Source organism: Mustelus asterias, chromosome 12, assembly GCF_964213995.1.
Source record: "Mustelus asterias chromosome 12, sMusAst1.hap1.1, whole genome shotgun sequence".
In the NCBI taxonomy this organism is placed as follows: Eukaryota; Metazoa; Chordata; class Chondrichthyes; order Carcharhiniformes; family Triakidae; genus Mustelus; species Mustelus asterias.
In genome coordinates this window covers 77,879,145-77,901,590 of record NC_135812.1, presented here as the reverse complement: position 1 = coordinate 77,901,590, position 22,446 = coordinate 77,879,145, and the positions used below count along the sequence as shown (strand labels likewise).

General features: G+C 44.3%; 1 protein-coding gene across 1 annotated transcript in view; it reads left to right on the top strand.

Moving 5' to 3' along the window:
- The window catches only part of usp43a (ubiquitin specific peptidase 43a), a 494,804-nt gene that overhangs the window by 315,926 nt on the left and 156,432 nt on the right, over positions 1-22,446 (top strand). The gene's annotated exons all lie outside the window — the stretch shown is intronic.

Genomic DNA, 22,446 nt, shown 5'->3' with positions numbered 1-22,446 from the left:
GAGTTGGGATTAATGGATCACTTTTAGGTTGGCAAACTATAAATAGTGGAGTGCCACAGGGATCAGTGCTGTGACCTCAACTTTTTACAGTCTATATGTATGAATGAACCGACTGTACTGTAGTCAAGTTTGCTGATACAAAGATAGATAATAAAGCAAATTGCGATACAGAGGGTCTGCATACAGATAGGTTAAGTGAGTCAGCAAAATTTGGCAGATGAAAGTAGATATGTGGGAAACGTGAGGTTGTCCACTTTGGCAGGAAGAATAGAAAAGCAGAATATTATTATTTAAATGGAGAGACTGCAGAATGTTCCAGTGCAGCGGGATCTGGGTGCCCTTGTACATGAATCACAAAAGGTTAGTCTGCAGGTACAGTAAATAATTAGGAAGGCAAAATGAATGTTGGCCTTTATTACTAAGAGATAGATTATAAAAGTAGGAAAGTCTTGCTACAATTGTATTGGGCATTGGTGAGACCAATGTGAGTACTGTGTGCAGTTTTGGTCCTTCGTTTTTAAGAAGGACATACTTGCATTGGAGGCAGTTCAGAAAAGGTTCACCAGGCTAATTCCTGGATGAAGGAGTTGTTTTATGAGGAAAGGTTGAAGAGATTGGGCTGATAGACATTGGAGTTTAGAAGAGTGAGAGGTGATATTAAAACATGTAAGGTTCTGAAGGGCCTTGGTGCTTGACAGGATAGACTGAGAGGATGTTTCCCGTGGTGGGGAAAATCAAGAACCGGGGGGGGGGGGCGCAGTTTCAAAGTAAGGGTCTCCCATTTAAAGCGGAGATGAGGAGGAATTTATTTTCTCAGAAGGTCATTAATGTTTGGAATTCTTTCACCCAGTGAGCAGTGGACACTGGTCATTGACCAGCGGTAGTGCAGTGGTTAACATTGCTGCCTCAACGCCTGGGACCTAGGTTCGATTCCCGGCTTGGGTGACTGTTTGTGTGGAGTCTGCACATTCTCCTTGTGTCTGCGTGGGTTTCCTCTGGGTGCTCCTGTTTCCTCCCACAGTCTGAAAGACATGCTGGTTAGGTGCATTGGCCATGCTAAATTCTCCCTCCGTGTACCCGAACAGACACCGGAGTGTGGTGACTAGGGGGTTTTCACAGTAACTTTATTGCAGTGTTAATTTGTTTATTTATTTATTTATTCCTGTCACAAGTAGGCTACTTGTGACAGGAATAAATAAACAAACAAACTTGAATATATTCAAGACTTCTGCTTAACAAGACTTCTGCTTAATAAGGGAGTCGAGGGTTAATGGGAAAGGCGGGAAAGTGGAGTTCAGGCCACATCAGATTAGTCATGCTCATAATTGACTTGCCAAACAGGCTTCAGGGTCGAATGACCTGTTCCTGCTCCTATTTCTTATGTTTTTATGTTGAAAGTATTGTGAACTCTGAGGAGGAGAGCACAGAACTTCAAAAGGAGGTGGACAGGTTGGTGGAATGGGCAGGCAAGTTTTTTTTAATTCATTCATGGGAGATGGGCGTCGCTGGCTGGCCAGCATTTATTGCCAAACCTTAGTTGCCCTTGGAGGGCAGCTGAGAGTCAATCACATTGCTGTGGCTCTGAAGTCACATGTAGGCCAGACCAGGTAAGGATGGTGGACTTCCTTCCCTAAAGGACATTAGTGAACCAGATGGATTTTTCTGACAATCGAAAGTGCTTTCGTGGTCATCAGTAGATTTTTAATTCCAGATATTTTTTATTGAATTCAAATTCCACCATCTGCTGTGGCGGGCTTCGAACCCATGTCCCCAGATAGCAATAATACCACTCGGCCATCGCCTCCCCTAAGTGGCATTTAAAACTTAGTGCAATGAAGTCTGAAGTATTTTGGTTGGGAGAACTTGGAGAGACAATATAAAATAAAGGGTTCAGGAACAGAGGGACCTGGTGTTACATGTGCAGAAACCATTGAAACTTAGGCTTGGAGAAGCGAAGGTTGAGAGGCAATTTGACAGAGGTATTCAAAATTGTTAGTGGTCTGGACAGAGGACATGGGGCAAAATGGACTTCATTGATGGAAGGATCGAGAACCAGAGATTTGAGTAATGGCACCACATGGAAATATCTTTATTTTAAGCAGTGCATGGTAAGGATCTGGATACTCTGCCTGAGAGTGTGCTGAAGGCAGCTTCAATCGAAGCATTGAGGGTGAAATTGGATTGTTATCTGAAAAGGAAGAATTGTCGGGCTACTGGTAGGAGGCAGGAGAGGGTCACGAGTTGAGATGCTCGTCAGAGATTCGGAAGAGAGGCAAGATAAGCCAAGTGGCCTCCGTCTTTGCTATAACCATTCTCTGTATAAGTGCCAGAATATGGACAGACCCCATTGAGTGTCATTCCCAGTGGAAATGGTATTTGTGCATTGAGCACAGTTAGAAAATCGATCCTTGAGATTTCACAGGAATGTGTCGATGGGAAGAAGCAATTGTTCCACCACATCAACAACCCTTTGTAGGAGAATGTGTGTATTGCTTTTAAACTTCAAATACACAGGAAACTTCCATAGGTAATGCAGCAAAATGGGATGTGAAGAGGCTGGTTGTACATAGAATCTCGACAGTGCAGAAGGAGGCCATTCGGCCCATCGAGTCTGCACCGGCTCTCTAACAGAGTATCTTACCCAGGCCCTTTCCCCCACCCTATACTGTAACCCCACACACATTTATCATGTCTAACCTATCTAACCTACACACCTTAAAGTTAAAGTTTATTCATTCATCACAAGTAGGCTTACATTAACACTGCAATGAAGATACTGTGAAAATCCCCTTGGGACACCTAAGGGTCAATTTTAGCATGGCCAATCCACCTAACCTGCACACCTTTGAACTGTGGGAGGAAACAAACCCCACAGACATGGGCAGAACATGCAAACTCCACACAGTCACCCCAAGGCCTGAATTGAACATGGGTCCCTGGCGCTGTGAGGCAACAGTGCTAACCACTGTACCAGCATGCCGCTTTATGTGAAATAATTTATTTCACTCCAATTTGTAGTTCAAAGAGAAAAAACATAGCTCTAAAGTAGGAACAAAATTCCATTGCGGAACAAATGGTACGCCACATGGGTAGTTCAGAATTTGAATATAAAAGCACATATTTTGAGTGCGGATATTTGAAATTCTAATCACTTTCAATTTATCTGGCTGACTTTCTAAAGCCTGATATTTTTATCTAAGTGTTCAACAGAAGGGATTCAAATTACGTCAATTGCACTTGTTTTCATGGCTTTGAGGAGGCTTCAAAAATTAAGTTGGCTCATTTAAGGCACGAAGCTAGACACTAGACATGTTATGAAAGCTTTTGACTTTATTTTTTGAAATTTACGAAGAAAGCGGCTGCTGTGTAGCGGTATAACTAGCAAATGGTTCTGTCTGTTTTTGAAAAGCCATTTTCAGTCACTTAAAATCAGAGTACTCGGGTGGAGAATTTATCAAATGTTTTTTGTGTGATAAACACATTTTCAGCAGTATTAATCAAAGTGGAAATTATAATAAAGAAATATTTTTTGGAGCAGAATTCATAGTTGGGAAATAAATGTGTTCTACAACCCTGCCCAATTGCTTTGGAAAACTCTTGACCTCTTATCTTCAGCTTGCACAAGGATGACGAATCTTTGGTCTGGCATCTATTCTCTCTCTCTCCCTTCCCTCCCTCCCTCCCCCCCCCCCCCCCCCCCCCCCCCACCCCCCCACCCGCCCCCTTGCTTGTGGGCTTTATCGTGCTGTTAAAGAACTCCACCAGGCTCATAAGGCACGATCTGCCCTTGACAAAGCCATGCTGAGTATTCTTGAGCATACTAAACCTCTCTAAATGCTCATATATCCTGTCCCTCAGGATCTTCTCCATCAGTTTACCAACCACTGAGGTTAGACTCACCGGTCGGTAATTACCTGGGCTATCCCTATTCCCCTTCTTGAAAATAGGAACCACATCCGCAATCCTCCAGCACCTCTCCCGTCTCCATCGACGACGCAAAGATCATCGCCAGAGGCTCTGCAATCTCTTCTTCCCTCATCTCCCACAGTAACCTGGGGTACATCCCATCCAGACCCGGCGACTTATCTATCTTGATGCCATTCAAAGATTCCAGCACAACCTCTTTCTTAAAGTCCACATACTCAATCCTTTCAGTCCACCGCATGCCCGCAGTACATCCACCCAGGTCCTTCTCCTCTGTGAAAATCGAGGCAAAATACTCATTGAGGACCTCTGCCATTTCTACTGGTTCCATACAGACTTTCCCTCCTTCACCTTTTATAGGCCCTATTCCGTCACGTCTCATCCTTTTACTCTTCACATATTTATAGAACGCCTTAGGGTTCTCCTTAATCCTACCTGCCAGAGCCTTCTCGTGACCCCTTCTGGCTCTCCTAATTTCCTTCTTTAGTCCCTTCCTACAAGCCGTATACTCTTCTAAATCCCTATCTTCGCCAAGCTCTCTGAGCCTTTTGTACGCTTTCCTTTTCTTCTCGACTAGGTCCCGCACAGCTTTCGTGCACCACGGTTCCTTTAACCGACCAACACCTCCCTGTCTGCTCGGAACATTGTCCTGTAAAACTCTAGACAGACATTCCTGCCACCTCTCTTCAGTACATTTCCCCAAGAATACCTCCTTCCAATTTACTCCTCTAATTTGCTGTCTAATGTCTTCATATTTCCCCTTACTCCATATAAACACTTTCCTAGCTTGCCTGATCCTCTCTTTTTCCAATGCAAGCCTAAAGGAGATAGAGTTATGATCGCTATCCCCAAGATGCTCTCCCACTGAGAGATCTGACACCTATCCAGGTTCATTGGTCAGTATCAGATCAAGTACAGCCTCTCCTCTTGTACGCTTGTCCACATGCTGTGTCAGGAAACCCTCCTGAACACACCTAACGAACTCTTCCCCATCCAATCCCCTTACCCTAGGGATATTCCAATCTATGCTTGGGAAATTCAAGTTTCCCATCACAACAACTCTGCTATTATTGCATCTCTTCAGGATCTGTTTCCCTATCTGCTCCTCCACTTCCCTGTTACTATTGGGTGGCCTATAGAAAACTCCAAAACTCCATAGTTATCGCTAGACTATTAATCTGGAAACTCAGCTAATGTTCTGGGGACCTGGATTCGAATCCCGCCACAGCAGATGGTGGAATCTGAATTCAATAAAAAAAATCTGGAATTAAGAATCTACTGACGACCATGAAACCATTGTCAATTGTTGGAAAAACCCATCTGGTTCACTAATGTCCTGATAGGGCGGCCCAGTGGCATAGTGATTAGCACTGCTGCCTTTCAGCGCCAAGCACCCGGGTTCAATTCCAGCCTCGGGTGACTGTCTGTGTGGAGTTTGCATGTTCTCCCCGTGTGTGCGTGGGTTTCCTCCCACAGTCCAAAGATGTGTGGCTTAGGTTGATTGGCCATGCTAAATTGCCACTTAGTGTCAGAGGGATTAGGAGGGTAAATATGTGGGATTGCAGGGTTGGGACCTGGGTGGGATTGTTGTTGGTGCAGGTTCGATGGGCTGAATGGCCTCCTTCTGCACTGTAGATTCTATGAAAGGAAATCTGCCTTACCCGATCTGGCCTACACGTGACTCCGGAGCCATAGCAATGTGGTTGACTCTCAACTGCCCTCTGAACAGGGGCAACTAGGATGGGCAATAAATGCTGGCCAGCCAGCGATGCCCATGACCCAGGAATGAATTTTTTAAAAAGGTGGTTTTGTCTGCTGGGGAATCTAGATCATGGAGGGAGGGAGGGGGGCACAGTCTCAGGATGAGGGGTCGATCATTTAGTGGAGGCGAGGAGAACCTTTGGAATTCTCTACCTCGGGGGGGTGATGGTTACTGCATCGCAAATATATTTGAGGATGAATTGGAGAGATTTTCTGGTCTCTCGGGGAATCTAGGGGAAAGTGGGTGGGAAAGTGGAGTTGAGGCAGAAGCCATGATCATATTGAATAGTGAGGCAAGCTTAAGGGGCCGCATAGTCTACCCCTGCAGCTGTTTCTAACATTCTTAATTGAGCATGGGGTCAGGAAAACAGGTCCAAAATGGGGTGACATATGCCAAAAAACATGTAAATGTTTGTTGCTTTGTTTGAAGTAAGAGAATGGATGGCACATGAGAAAATCAGACTGTCGAGCAGCAAATTGGACATGGGTGAACCCTAATACATTCCATTGTACAAAGTGGCTAGTTTGAGAGCAACCCAATTTAAAATGAATTCTCTCTAACAAATTGTAATTGATCTGAAGCAGGCTTCTCTATATCCTCATCAACTCACTGAGAGTATTGGACTGAAGAAAATTCACTGGATTTGCCTTTTAAAAGCAAATAATTTTGAATACGTTTCCCAGGAGGAACAAATTGTTATTGTATCTGTTTCAATTTGACATTTTAGCTTCCAAATACAGGAAGGCTGATAGGGTGCTGTGACACGCAAATTTTTTTCATCCTTTCCCGAAATAGGTCAGTGAATAGAATTCCAGCTTTTTTTGCTAACTAAGGGAGTGAAGGGTTTTGAAATGTTCCCTGATAGCTGACAGCTTTGTTAGATAGATAAGTGAGATTTGGAGTTTCAGGAGAGTACAAATGCTTCACCTTGAAGATTTGCCTGCGCATGAACACACTCTTTCTGTGCAGTGATCTGTTTTTTTAAAAACAAAAGCTAGCCTTCGCCAGTAGCATTTGCTCAAAAAAAAACCACTCATTTTGATTGGAACTAGTTATCCGAACACCTGGTGCAAAGCTTTTGAACATCAGAGTGCCTGAGCTGTCGTACTCAGAGGAGGTGATCACTTCTGGCCTCGCCAACTCAAATTCCGATCATGTATTGCTCACATGTCAAGGGTAACATGCAATTTTTCTAGGCTAGGAAACTAATAGGTTGTTCCCTTCCTCCACAAGATGATGAAAAGGAACAACTATGTACTCACCATGGAAACATCAGGGATTAAATGCATTCCTATCACTGAACAGTGACATATATCCATGATAAAACTGCTGTGTGTTGGATCTCTGATCTCTCGCTGACCACGAGAGACCAGATACCTTATCACCCCAACCTAAATTCCACTCACTCACATTAACAGTTTTCAGATTGCTTCCTTTTTTTGTTTCTCGTTACACGCCCAGTGTGAGATGTCTTTGTGATCTAGCATGTAATAGAAGCCTGCTGATTTTTCTGGTTATTGGTTTTCTGTACCCTCCATCCCTTTGTTTCCACATGGTAATGGTGAAACAGAACTCCAGTGGAGCAGGCCGGGTGCCCTTGTTGCATCAAAGGCTCCATTAAAAGGATCTTTAAGATTGAAGTTCTCTACAATGTTTGAGGCAGATTAAAGTTCAGTGTAAATCGAGCATTGTACTGCTGCTTGTGTATTTATATATTTCCTCCTTCTGGTGTGATTAGAAATTTTACAACATATATTTAACTGGTTTTACCCTGGATGATCAGGTCTGTCATTGTATTGTTTTGTACCTTTCACAATGGGCAGGTAGACACAGCGGGTATCCTGTACGACCTCTGAGTGATATCTCTGCAAAATAAATATTTAATCTGGTGACGTAGTACAGATGCAAATTTTAACTTGTGATTCCTCCTGTTAAACTTCCTGTTAATTTTGCTGTGAACTCGAATAGAGGATTTTGGGCGGCACGATGGCACAGTGGTTAGCACTGCTGCCTCACCGCTCCAGGGACCCGGGTTCGATTCCCGGTTGGGTGACTGTCTGTGTGGAGTCTGCAAGCCCCCTCCCCCCTCCGTGTCTGCAAGTTCTCCCCGTGTCTGCATGGGTTTCCTCCGAGTGCTCTGGTTTCCTCCCACCCGCCAAAGATGTGCGGGTTAGGCTGATTGGCCATGCTAAATTGCCCCTTGGTGTCAGGGGGGCTAGCAGGGTAAATATGTGGGGGTTACAGGGATGGGGCCTGGATGGGATTGTGTCAGTGCAGTCTCGATGGGCCGAATGGTCTCCTTTTGCACTGTAGGGATTCTAAGATTCTATCCTATTCTATGATTAAATTGTAATGGCAGGTAGAACCATGACATTGCATTGCGATTGTACAACATAGTGAGATAAGGGATTAAATGCATTCCTATCACTGAACAGTGACATGGGATTTGTTTAAATTTAAACAAAAAGCATTGTGAACCATGGTTCACGAAAGAGGTGGAATGTCTTGTGAAAAGGAAGAGGGAAGCTTATGTAGGGATGAGGAAACAAGGTTCAGATGGCTCGATTGAGGGTTACAAGTTAGCAAGGAACGAGCTGAAAAAGGGGCTTAGGAGAGCTAGGAGGGGACACGAGAAGTCCTTGGCGGGTCGGATCAAGGAAAACCCCAAGGCTTTTTACTCTTATGTGAGGAATAAAAGAATGACCAGGGTGAGGTTAGGGCCGGTCAAGGACAGTAGTGGGAACTTGTGTATGGAGTCAGTAGAGATAGGCGAGGTGATGTATGAATACTTTTCTTCAGTGTTCACCAAGGAGAGGGGCCATGTTTTTGAGGAAGAGAAGGTGTTACAGGCTAATAGGTTGGAGGAAATAGTTGTTCGGAGGGAGGATGTCCTGGCAGTTTTGAATAAACTGAAGGTCGATAAGTCCCCTGGGCCTGATGAAATATATCCTAGGATTCTTTGGGAGGCAAGGGATGAGATTGCAGAGCCTTTGGCTTTGATCTTTGGGTCCTCGCTGTCCACGGGGATGGTGCCAGAGGACTGGAGAATGGCGAATGTTGTTCCTCTGTTTAAGAAAGGGAATAGAAATGACCCTGGTAATTATAGACCGGTTAGTCTTACTTCAGTGGTTGGTAAATTGATGGAAAAGGTCCTTAGAGATGGGATTTACGACCATTTAGAAAGATGCGGATTAATCCGGGATAGTCAGCACGGATTCGTGAAGGGCAAGTTGTGCCTCACAAATTTGATTGAATGTTTTGAGGAGGTAACTAAGTGTGTTGATGAAGGTAAGGCAGTTGATGTCATATACATGGATTTTAGTAAGGCATCTGATAAGGTCCTCCATGGTCGGCTTATGATGAAAGTGAGGAGGTGTGGGATAGAGGGAAAGTTGGCCGATTGGATAGGTAACTGGCTGTCTGATCGAAAACAGAGGGTGGCGGTGGATGGAAAATTTTCGGATTGGAGGCAGGTTGCTAGCGGAGTGCCACAGGGATCAGTGCTTGGTCCTCGGCTCTTTGTGATTTTTATTAATGACTTAGAGGAGGGGGCTGAAGGGTGGATCAGTAAATTTGCTGATGACACCAAGATTGGTGGAGCAGTGGATGAGGTGGAGGGCTGTTGTAGGCTGCAAAGAGACATAGATAGGATGCAAAGCTGGACTGAAAAATGGCAAATGGAGTTTAACCCTGATAAATGTGAGGTGATTCATTTTGGTAGGACTAATTTAAATGTGGATTACAGGGTCAAAGGTAGGGTTCTGAAGACTGTGGAGGAACAGAGAGATCTTGGGGCCCATATCCACAGATCTCTAAAGGTTGCCACTCAAGTGGATAGAGCTGTGAAGAAGGCCTATAGTGTGTTAGCTTTTATTAACAGGGGGTTGGAGTTTAAGAGCCGTGGGGTTATGCTGCAACTGTACAGGACCTTGGTGAGACCACATTTGGAATATTGTGTGCAGTTCTGGTCACCTCACTATAAGAAGGATGTGGAAGCGCTGGAAAGAGTGAAGAGGAGATTTACCAGGATGCTGCCTGGTTTGGAGGGTAGGTCTTATGAGGAAAGGTTGAGGGAGCTAGGGCTGTTCTCTCTGGAGCGGAGGAGGCTGAGGGGAGACTTAATAAAGGTTTATAAAATGATGAAGGGGATAGATAGTGAACGTTCAAAGACTATTTCCTCGGGTGGATGGAGCTATTACAAGGGGGCATAACTATAGGGTTCATGGTGGGAGATATAGGAAGGATATCAGAGGTAGGTTCTTTACGCAGAGAGTGGCTGGGGTGTGGAATGGAATGGACTGCCTGCAGGGATAGTGGAGTCAGACACTTTAGGAACATTTAAGCGGTTATTGGATAGGCACATGGAGCACACCAGGATGATAGGGAGTGGGATAGCTTGATCTTGATTTCAGATAAAGCTCGGCACAACATCGTGGGCCGAAGGGCCTGTTTTGTGCTGTACTGTTCTATGTTCTATGTTTATTGGCGGATTTACATTATTTTTAAGTCTATACGAGTCTATCCCTGTATTTATTCTTCATACAATCCTCCACTCACTCTGATTTGTCTATCACTGTTTGCATTCTATTTCCTCCCTCAAAAAACTTAATCAAGCTTTCCTGTAAACGAATCTGTTACATTCCTCAAGTATTCCATCTGTAATAAATTGCACGCCCTAACCCTCTGGAAAAATAAGTTTGGCCGGAATTTCTTTTGGATTTATCAGTGATTATCATACTTATGACAAAGAAGTAGAAAGTGCTGGAAATACACAGTAGATCTGACAGCAATCGTGGAGAGAAATCTGAGAAATGTTTTGGGTCAAATATGATTTCTTTCTAACCACATATTTATGACCTTAGTTTTGGACTCGCCCACAATTTAAAAAAATTCATTCATGGGATGTGAGCATCACTGTCTCGGCCAGTATTTATTGCCCATCCCTAATTACCCTTCCAAAGCTGGTGGTGAGCTGCCTTCCTGAGCTGCTTCTGTCCATGTGGTGTAGGTGCACCCACAGTGCCGTTAGGGAGGGAATTTCAGCATGTTGACCCAGCGACAGTGAAGGAACGGCAATATATTTCCAAGTCAGGATGGTGAGTGGCTTAGAGAGGAACTTACAGGGTGGGGTGCCCATATATCTGCTGCTCTTGTCCTTGTAGATGGTAGCGGTCGTGTGTTTGGAAGTTGCTGTCTCAGGAGCCATGGTTCATTCCTGCAGTGCATCTTGTAGACTGTACACACCACTGCCACTGTGCATCAGTGGTGGAGGGAGTGACTCTTTGTGGATTGGGTGCCAGTCTAGCTGGCTGCTCTGTCCTGGAATGGTGTCAAGCTTCTTAAGTGTTGTTGGAGCTGCGTTCATTCAGGCAAGTGGAGAGTATTCAATCGCACTCATGACTTGTGCCTTGTCGAGGCTTTAGGGAGTCAGGAGGTGAGTAACTTGCCACAGGATTCCTAGCATCTGACCTGCTCTTGTCGCCACAGTATTTATATGACCAGTCCAGTTCAGTTTCTGATCAATGATCACCGCCAGGGTGGTGTTGTGGGGGATTTGGCAATGTTAATGCCTTTGAATATCAAGGAGATAATGAGATTCTCCTTTGTTGGAGAAAGTCATTGCCTGGCACTTGTGTGGTGTGAATGTTACTTGCCACCTGTCAACCCAACCAAGGTTTTGCTGCCTTTGGACATGGACTGTTTTAGTATCTGAGGAGTCAGGAATGATGCTAAACATTGTTTAATTAGTAACAAACGTTCCCACTTCTGACCTGATGATGGAAGAAAGGTCATTGATGAAGCAGCTGAAGGTGGTTAGGCCGAAGACACTACCTTGAGGAACACCTGCCGTGATGTCCTGGAACTGAGATAATGGATCGCCAACAATCACAAACATCTTCCTTTCTGCCAGGTACGACTCCAACCAGTGGATAGTTTTCTCCTGATTCCCATCGACTCCAGTTTTGCTCGGGGCACCTTGATGTCAAACTGCATCAAATGCTGCTTTGATATCGAGAGCAGTCACTTGTACTTCACCTCTGGAATTCGGCTCTTTTGCTGATGTTTGAACCAATGCTGTAATCAGACCATGTGAGCCTGGTGGAACCCAAACTGAATGTCAGAGCAGGTTATTGGAAATAGAAGCATCTTCATTACACCTATCCTCTCGAACCCCTTCATGATTTGGTTACCCCTTCAGCCTTCTACATTCCAAAGAAAGGAGTTCCAGCCTGTTCAGTCTATTCTCATAGTGGTTGCATCACAGTTCTGGTATCATACATGTAAATCTTTACCTGCCCCAGTAATGTTTTCCCCTTTTTGTAATATGGAAACCAGAACCAATACTCTCTATCTATGGAACCAAAGTTCTATTTAACTTACTGCGTTTCACTTTTGTTCCTTTTGAAATGCCCTTGAAAAGACTGACATCAGTGGTGTATGTGGAGACCTGCGCCCCATTGAAAGTTGGTTACGAAGAATTCTAATGTTATTAAGATTTTTGGAGAAGTTGACCTATTGTGTCCTCGGAAATGTAACGTGAGCAGAGGCGACGAAAATGTGGGCGAGAATAACCTACAAAGGTTACAGAATCTAACCACGCTGACTCTGCTCTTAAGCTACTATACCGCATTCTAATGTACGAACCTGACATATTGTCACAGAGGGGGTTACAAAGCAGTAACACGATCTACCCAGCGGGGTCTACAACCATTTCAGAAGCAGCATCACTGACAGGCAAGGTCATTACTGACGCCGACTACACGATGTGAGAATTTACATCGAGGCAGCACAGCAGTCTTTTCAAAACAATAAATTGCTGACTGCATGCTCTGCCCAAATGAAATTCACAGATGCATATATATTCTGATTTCCGAGTTCAAGTTTAGCCTTTCTTGTATCGCTGCATGGTTTTGTGCCTTCCCTGCGAAAGCACCAAATATAGTTTTGCAAGTTTGGTGTGTGACGCATTAAGTTATTTTCTTCCCTCCTTGGGCTTCTACAATCGGGGGATTTATGTTGTGACGCACATTGGGCCCATCTGCTCGACTAGGAACACTGACTCGTCTCTTAAAAGGCTCCAAAATGTTCCCTCAGTATTAATCCGACTCTATAAATAATATCCTGGTAATCAGGCACTGGGCTGCGTGAAACAAGTGGACAAGCTGAGAATGGCTTTCTTGTTTCTTTGAAAATGGTTTGATTGGAGCCGCAAAATTCTGTTCTTGTTGGGTTCTGTTAGCGTTCTAACAAATACTTAGCTGGAAACCAGTCCTTGCTCAGGAAAAAAAAAGGACAAAAAAAAGGCCTCTTTTTTTAAGAGAGAGAGCACTATTCAATAGTACAGAGCCATTTCCCTCTTTAATCTATTTAACCTCCACCCGTGCCAGCCTCTCTCTGGCCGCGCCGGCCCCCCTCTCTGGCCATATGCACTGCCTTTGCATCAGTGACAAGGTACTCAGTAAATCTATGTAGAAGCCTTCAGTCAGTCACATATTGAAACATGTATGCCTTCAGGAAACTTACAAACGATGCGTGGCATTGATTTCCAGTTAACGCAAAAAGAAATGAAATTCCTCTGTGTCTTGGAGCCGATGTAAGTTACGAGCGGATGAACAGTAAGGAAGATTTCCTCTGGCCACTATATTTTTGGAACATTGTGGATGTACATCTCATGTGTTCATTCTTTTCAGAGAACTTGTACAAGAAAGATTTTACAATAAAAGACTTTGAAAATGTTTCTCGAAAATAGTAATTAGAGGAAATGCATCTTCCACAACAGGCAAATGCATAGGAACCAAAGGACATTTTCCTAATAGTGCACTTATATGATTGTGCATTTAGACTTTAGTCTCCTAACACTTCTGTAATTCTAGATAAATGTGTGGAAAGGCACAAACTTACCAATTGAAAAGCTTTCAGTTTGTTATGCACCAATTCAAGACACTGTGCTAATGCTGATTTCCCAGTCCATGTTCCATTAATAACACCCACTATCGAGACAGGTGTAAGAAAGCAGAGGGAATTTGGCAGAGGTCCAATGTGGATCAGAGCAGAAGAGATTGTGGCAGTGTTGGTACAAGAAATCCCATTGTGTTTGTCAGGCTGCTAAAGTTACTGATTTGGGAGCAGCATTGGCACAGGTAGAGGCTGGACATCCAAGGTCATATGAAGAACACACCATGATTCACAGCTGTCTAAGGTAACATGTATTCTCACATAGCAAAGCGACATTAACCTTGCAAAGGAATAATGTGTGAGCATGCTACAATGCACTAAAGTCATAAAGAATTTGCATTTATTTAGCACCTTTCACGTCCTCTGGATATCCCCCTGTGCTTGACAGCCCAGGAATTGCTTTGAATGGTTGTTATGTAGGCAGGCAATTTGGGTGTGGGGATTATTGGAGGGACTTTACAATGCACCCTGTGGTGAGTTGTCAGAATGCTAATACTATGCTGCATCTTACACAACAGAGCCTGGATGAGAGTTAATAAAATTCACAGCATTGGACCTGCAGATAATGAGTGGAAGCTGGCAGAAACAGAGCTACCATGGGAAGAAGAAGCGTCAATAAGCAATGGCTGTATATAGTGATACCACTCATCCAGGCCAGGATGCAGATGATTGGGTAATTAGTCAGTCAATGATGACTGAACACGGAACTGTTGGAGATGATGGGGATTGATTTTACGCACATTGTATGTTACTATCCTCCATTCACTGGAAAAATTATCTTGTATCGGGAGATGTTACTGCAGTTCCGGCCTCGAGTTCTGTTTGCTGTTACTCTTCGACACTCCTTTTAAACAGATTTTATAGACTGTTTGCTATAGTTGCACTATTTAAACAGGCTCTGTTTGCTGAGTAAAAGCCGTTGTTTGCTGTAAAGTACACTGTTTGCTGTGAATTCTGCCTTAAATATCACCTCACTGCACCTCCAACTCATCGGCTAGTTCAGTGGCATCAGTAGATGTCCTGTGCATAGGACCACAGAGTGCTGTTGATATGGGTTAAGTGGCTGCATAGTTGAGCAGCAATCCTGGGGGTGATTTTGGATTAGTCACTTGTTTCAGGAATTCTTGCTGAAAAAAAACTTCCCCGGACCACCTGTAACAAAACACGAGTATTTATTCTCTACAGTTCAACTGACTATTCAACTGAATTCTGTTGAGATATGGAGGCATCTTCAACAAGCACACCCACCTGTCACATTCCTTGCTCATCTTGGGCTCAATACTTTCTTGTCATCGGTGCCATTGCTGAAAACCCTGTTGCATAACCAGGTTCCACTAAATTGGACCAACACGGAGAGTGCTGCAGGAGACGCAGTGTTGTATCCATCAGAGCATTCGCACCCAAACCTTCACTGCCTTTATAGAGCAGAATCACAGAATAGGCCAATAATTGGCCTATCGAATCTATTCCAGCTCTTTCAAAGGACAATCCAGTCAGACCCACTACCCCCCCCCCCCCCCGCCCCCCCCGCACATTTCCTAGATCCCTGAAATGCTTTTCTTTCAGTATTTATTCAATTCCCTTTTAAAAGTTGATATCGAATCTGTTTCTGCTCCACTAAAAGGTATTATGAAGCTGAGTACCACCATAAACTGCAGGTCCCCATACCTGTGCTTCGAGCAACCCCAGGGCCCCAATGTCTCTATCCTCCCTCCAGGACGGTGGCAGGTTTGGAGCAACTACTCGTCATTTTTCTCCTTTTGCTCCAGCTCCCCTTCTCTCCCAGTCCAAGTAAATGATCAGTGTTTTTCTGGAAGACGGATGATGCAGGCTGTTCCCACCACCTGCCTTCCTTGCTCCAAGGCTTCCTGCTGCCTCCCAATAGCTACTTAACTACTTTCCATTATTTTTCATGTTTCCTTTAGCTACAAGCTCGAGGTTTCTTTACTTCACAGTTTCGCTACCCGGAGCTCTTCCTTGAACAAAGCTTCTATCCTTGAGCTTGCTGATGATCCAGGCAGAATCTTTTGCAGCCTCTTCACCTTTTCCACCTCCGCTTTCAGCACTCCTGGCTGTTATGTCTGCTATTTCTTAACCTGCAGTGGAACCAGCTTCAGACTGAGTGATTAGTGAGCTTGGTGTAGACCCCCAGATAGAAGCCCATAGTCAGAGGCTCTTGGACACACAGCTGTCTATTGAAGAAGCTGAAAAGTATTGTTGCTGCTTCCCTTTCACAGAGTTAACTCACCTCGATACCTCAGGCACACAGCTGTCAATCTCACCATGACGTTGTTTTAATTTTTGTTCAAAAGTTTTGTTACTTCACTGCAGACTCGATGACATTGAAGACTGGTGGCACAGTGGTTAGCACTGTTGCCGCACAGTGGTTAGCACTGTTGCCTCACAGTGCCAGGAACCCGGGTTCGATTCCCAGCTTGGGTCACTGTCTGTGTGGAGTTTGCACATTCTCCCCGTGTCTGCGTGGGTTTCCTCCGGGTGCTCCAGTTTCCTCCCTCAGTCCAAAGATGTGCGGGTTAGGTGGATTGGCCATGCTAAATTGCCCCTTAGTGTCAGGGCGATTAGCTAGGGTAAATGTATGGGGTTATCGGGATAGAGCCTGGGTGGGATTGTGGTCGGTGCTGATTCGATGGGCTGAATGGCCTCTTTCTGCACTGTAGGATTCTACTAAGGATCAGAGAATAGGAACGAACAATATGGGAAGAAGGCATACCACAAACTTGAGATCAGCTTGTGACAGCTATAACACTTGAGTTATCAGTATTGCATAGTTTTGATGGCCCATGATGTACAACCATTAAACGCTTGGGAGCAAATTGCAGAAATTGAAAACATGATGATAAAATCCTGAACAGCACTTCCACCAACATTGAGACAGGATTACCAAACTCCCATTGAGTACATGCCCACTTTTGGAAACAATCCTTTTGAGGCTCTTCATAATGATGGATTTCAGAGCCACTGGATAATGGTCATTAAGGTACGCTGCCTGGCTTTTCTTTGGTACCAGGATGATGGTCGTCGTCTTGAAACAGATCGAACCTCAAATTGTTGTAGAGAGAGGTTAAAGATGCCTGCGAATACCCTCACCAGCTGGTCCGCACAGGACCTGAGTGCTCGTCCGGGTACCCCATCTGGGCCAGTTGCTTTCCGTGTGTTGACTTTCCAGAAGGCTGCTCTGACGTCTGAAGTGGTGACCTCGGATACAGGTTCATCCGAGGCTTCCAGTTTGGGGCGGGGGGGGGGGGGGGGGGGCTCTCGCTGACCTCCTGCTCAAACAGACATAGAAGAATGTGTTGAACTCATCAGGGAGAGGAGCATTGGTGCTAGCGATCCCAGGCAGCATCCTGGTGAATCTCTTCTGCACCCCCTCCAGTGCAATCACATCCTTTCTATAATGTGGCGACCAGAACTGCGCACAGTATTCTAACTGTGGCCTCACCAAAGTTCCAACGTGACTTCCCTGCTTTTGTAATCTATGCCTCGATTGATAAAGACAAGTGTCCCATTTCTCCACCCTATGAACGTGCCCTTCCGCCTTCAGAGATCTATGGACAAACACACCAAGGTCCCTTTGTTCCACAGAACTTCCTAGTCTCATGCCGTTCATTGATTATTTCCTTGTCAAATTACTCCTTCCAATGTGCATCACCTCTCACTTTTCAGGGTTAAATTCCACCTGCCCATTTGACCATCCCATCTATATTTTCTTGTAGCCCAAGATTCTTACTCGTACAAAATTTGTTACCAAGTCTCTGCTTAGCAACAGCTATGATATCCCTGTTGTTGACCATACAGGGCATCATAACCAAGTGCAGTTTGCAGAATCTACACTTTCAAAAGCAATCATTAACTAGAGGCAGACCAAGCCAATATTTTTCCCTTCCTTACCTTGGATCATTTATAGATTCTCCCCTGAGATCAATTCTGCTCTGAGTGGTGTTGCTTAGCACAATAACAGAGAATGAATTTATTCAGAGTTATTTGGGAGAGAAGGACAGAAAATCATTTGATTCTTCTTTGGAGAAAATAAACGCTGGAGATGCCAGAGCCATGTCACCTCAGTAACAATGCCATGATGAGCGATACTCTTATGTCAATTGTGATGAATATCTAGTTCATGGTTCATGTTAATATTTTAGAGGTAACTTTTAGTTCTGGAAAGATTGATGTTGTGAAGATAAGGTGATAAAATGCTGGGCTTTAGAGATTGTCAGAACACCTATAAAAAAATGAGAATACAGATGGTTACCTGAAATCGCTTTATAGAATCAGAATTGATCTGTTTGGAGGAGCCATAAAACTGTAGGTGGACTTACTTAGCTAGAAAAGTGGAACATGGGTTGGAATTCTACCGCCTCTTTGTCTCTTCACTGGACACAGGTGAGGTCCCAGTGGATTGGAGGATTGCAAATGTGGTCCCGTTATTTAAGAAGGGTAGCAAGGATAACCCGGGTAATTATAGGCCGGTGAGCTTGACGTCCGTGGTAGGGAAATTGTTGGAGAAGATTCTTAGAGATAGGATATATGCGCATTTAGAACTGAATAATCTCATTCGTGATAGACAGCATGGTTTTGTACGAGGGAGGTCATGCCTCACAAATTTGGTTGAGTTTTTTGAGGAGGTGACAAAAACGATTGACGAGGGAAGGGCCGTGGATGCCGTCTATATGGATTTTAGTAAAGCGTTTGACAAGGTCCCTCATGGCAGGCTGGTGCAAAAGGTTAAATATCACAGGATATAAGGTGAGCTAGCTAGATGGGTGGAGAACTGGCTTACCCATAGAAGACAGAGGGTAACAGTGGAGGGGTCTTTTTCCTGTTGGAGGTTTGTGACTAGTGGTGTTCCGCAGGGCTCTGTACTGGGACCTCTGCTGTTTGTGATATATATATAAATGATTTGGAGGAAGATGTAGCTGGTGTGATCAGTAAGTTTGCGGACGACACAAAGACTGCTGGAGTTGCGGATAGTGATGAACATTGTCAGAGAATGCAGCAGGATATAGATAGGCTGGAACATTGGGCGAAGAAATGGCAGATGGAATTTAATCCAGATAAATGCGAAGTGATGCATTTCGGTCGATCTAATGTAAGGGGAAGCTATACAATAAATGGCAGAACCATCAGGAGTATAGACACACAGAGGGACCTGGGTGTGCAAGTCCACAGGTCCTTAAAGGTGGCAGCACAGGTGGAGAGGGTGGTGAAGAAGGCATATGGCATGCTTGCCTTTATTGGATGGGGCATAGAATATAAAAGTTGGCATATGATGTTGCAGCTGTATATAACGATGGTTAGGCCACATTTGGAATACTGCGTCCAGTTCTGGTCGCTACACTACCAGAAGGACGTGGAGGCTTTGGAGAGAGTACAGAAAAGGTTTACCAGGATGTTGCCTGGTTTGGAGGGTCTTAGCTATGAGGAAAGATTGGGTAAACTGGGGTTGTTCTCCCTGGAAAGACGGAGGATGAGGGGCGACCTAATAGAGGTGTATAAAATTATGAAGGGCATAGATAGGGTGAACAGTGGGAAGCTTTTTCCCAGGTCGGAGGTGACGAACACAAGGGGTCATGGGTTCAAGGTGAGGGGGGCAAGGTTCAGCACAGATGTCAGGGGGACATATTTTACACAGAGGGTGGTGGGGGCCTAGAATGCACTGCCAAGCAAGGTGATTGAGGCGGACACGCTGGGATCGTTTAAGACTTATCTAGATAGCCACATGAACAGACTGGGAATGGAGGGATACAAACGAATGGTCTAGTTGGGCACATGAGCGGCACGGGCTTGGAGGGCCGAAGGGCCTGTTCCTGTGCTGTTTTGTTCTTTGTTCTCGCCCGCCCTGCAATCCGGGTGGGCGACGCTCGCAGAACAGAATTCTCCGTTGGCCTCGGGCGGGATTTTACAAGGCTCACCTGAGCAAGATCGTAAAATCCTGGCAATGGTGTCTACACTGTTTGCAAAGCAGTGTAGTCAGGGACATGTTCTGTTCTGGGAGATGAGCTAAATTGATTTAAAAACACTCAGCTTTTAACCCTGAAAGTGAAGGTGGGTGGAGCTGAAGAAAATTATCTGGTTTCAATTTATTTGTGTGCTGCAGTAGGGGAAGAGGGAAAGATGCTAGCAGATTCCAGGCAGTTAGGGTTTGAAGAAGCCATTGGTTCAGCTGTTGGTTGCAGTGTGGACCTTCAGTGGTTTTCAGCCCTTGGAGAAGCCCTGGTAGTCACTTATAGCTTGTCGCAACCAGAAGACTGGTGTTTGGAGAAACCCAAGAGCAGTGCCAGCTTAGCGAAACCAATGATCTTTGAAGGAACTCAAAGTGCGTTGATAATTTTCAGCGGAAGCATAGCTTTGTGAATCTTGTGGAACACAGTCTCAGGTGAAGAGATTGAACCATTGGCAGCTAAGCAGTTGATGTGGCAGTCTGTGTCAGAGCGACTTTTGAGGGAATTCAGGGGCTAGATCTGTGAAATTAAAGAGTTGAAATGCCTCTTGAGGGAGACAGAGTTTTAACGAGATTTACCACCTATGGCATGGCAAAATCGAATGGGATTGCTGCGAACACGAGTGGACTTGGCCATTAGAAATTCATTACCACCCATGCTCAGATGTCCTGTTGCTATATCAGAACACATTAGTGGTCACTGATATCTGCGTATGCTGCTGAGAAATCCTTGGGATCTGTCTTGGTAACATTTGCCATTTAATGCGCAGTGCAATAATTTTGATCATAGTGTGGCTGTTAATTCATATTTACTTCATGTTAGTTCTATATATTAGAGTACACGATGGACATTGTAAGGTGTTTAACTTTTTACTTGTCTTTTTTACTTTGTTTACTTTAAACAAAACATTACTGGTCCCTAACCAGATCATAACTTATTTACCATACAGAAATGACCAGTTCTAAGGAGGTTGCTTTATACAGGTTATGATGGACTGTGTAAAGCTGGGAGCTTTGTATCTATGGTATGAAAGCTTATTTAAAGAGTGAAATAAAACCTATCATCCTTGCACTTCAAATCTCTGAGGTAGCACTCCACATCAAGTTAATGTGTATCAACTTGACTCAGTTGATTGCAGCTCTACTGCTGTGTGGTGAATGCCTCATTGTAAAATATACTGTACTTTACTTGTAAGGTTAAACCAAGGTCCTGTCCTGATAACTCAGGTGGCTGTTAAAGTTCTTGTGCACTATTCATAGCAAGTGCAGAAGGTCCTGTGGCACCTTGACCAACATTCCTCCCCGCCCAATATGTACAACATTGCTCCCATTGTTATCTGTGGGAATTTATTGCGAACATAACGGCTGCTATGTTTATAGTTGCCATTGTACTTCTGATAGTGTTTTGCGATATTTTGATATGGTCTAGTATTGTTTAAATCATGTTGCTCATAAGTTGTAATTTTATCAGCAAAGCAGAACATGAACTCACTGCAGGGAAAACAATAAACAAAATGGATGTCAACCTTAATTCCTGAATATGTTGCTGTATCGAAATGGGCTTCAACATCTGAGTTATCCTGTAACTTTTTTTTCTGAAAGTGGGAATCACTGAATCTTTGCTGTGCAGAAGTAGGCCACTCAGCCCATCAACTCTACACCGTCTCTCTGAAAGAGAGCTTAGTCACATTCTTTGCACATTCTTTCCAGGTAGCATCAGGTGGATGCGGTGGGACCGTGAGGCAACTGCCAATTCTACCCCCGCCTGACGGTAGCAGTGTGAAGTTTGGGGGGTTTTGAACTCCCATGATTAAGTTGAGTAGGCTGTGGTTTTGGTGGGAATGTGTGCGGGTTTGAAAGGAACCGGTGTCAATAAGTTCTAAACCACCATGAGGCTGCTGATCTTTCAGGCCCCTCGTGGAAGATTTTAAAGAAAGTTACTCTTCTTGGAGCTTCCTCAGGTCCAGGATTCTCTTCAGTTGGCAGGAAAGCCACAATAGCTTCCCCTAACGTGTCAGAGTTAAAATTGTTGCTGTGGCCCAGTGACATCTTTTGTCCCCCAATCTAGTTATTTGAAGAAGGGTTCTGCTGATGTTTGTGAAGGTGGTGTTGCTTAGAGGAACAACTTAAAACAGAAGACAGCAAAGTTGGTATGCACTGTCACTGTCACAGCCATTTTTAATTAGTTCGTCCCATTCGCACAGGGGTTAAAATTATCCTTATACGCAAGGCACCGGCAGCACTGCTCCACGGTAATGTATAGTGAACCAAATCACTGAAATCCTGCAATAGTGATTATTCAGTTTTCATCTTTCATTGGGCAGAAATTGAAGTGAGTATCCTGCTATCAAACTCCGCCATCATCAGCCTGGAGTGGCTGGAGAAGTAATAAGTCAGACTTCATTTAGAGTAAATTGGCTGAAGTTATGCTAATGTGCGTTTAATTAATTCCTATTAAGTTATAGTTAATGAAAATGATGACACTGAGAATTGTCTCATTTTATGCTTCAGATGCTAACCTGTCAACTCTGGTCACTAATGATGGTGTCTGATCCATTTATGGACACCTCCTCACCAATCGAGGTTTGACGTTTGTGCCAGTGTGATTTGGTTGCTTGTCAACCTGCTAAGATTTTCAATGTCCTCCAGCTTGTTCCAAATCAGCTAAACTCCTGCTCATGGCTGTAGAAAATATTGAATTTTCATGTTTACTGATCGATTGTCGGAGTGGAATTAAATTTGGTAGTTGCCTGAAAGTCATCTTAAACGGCAGGTATCACCCCTGAAAGAACATTGAGCTTAACAGCGTATAGTCAGTGAGAACGTGATTTTGGCTCGTACCTCT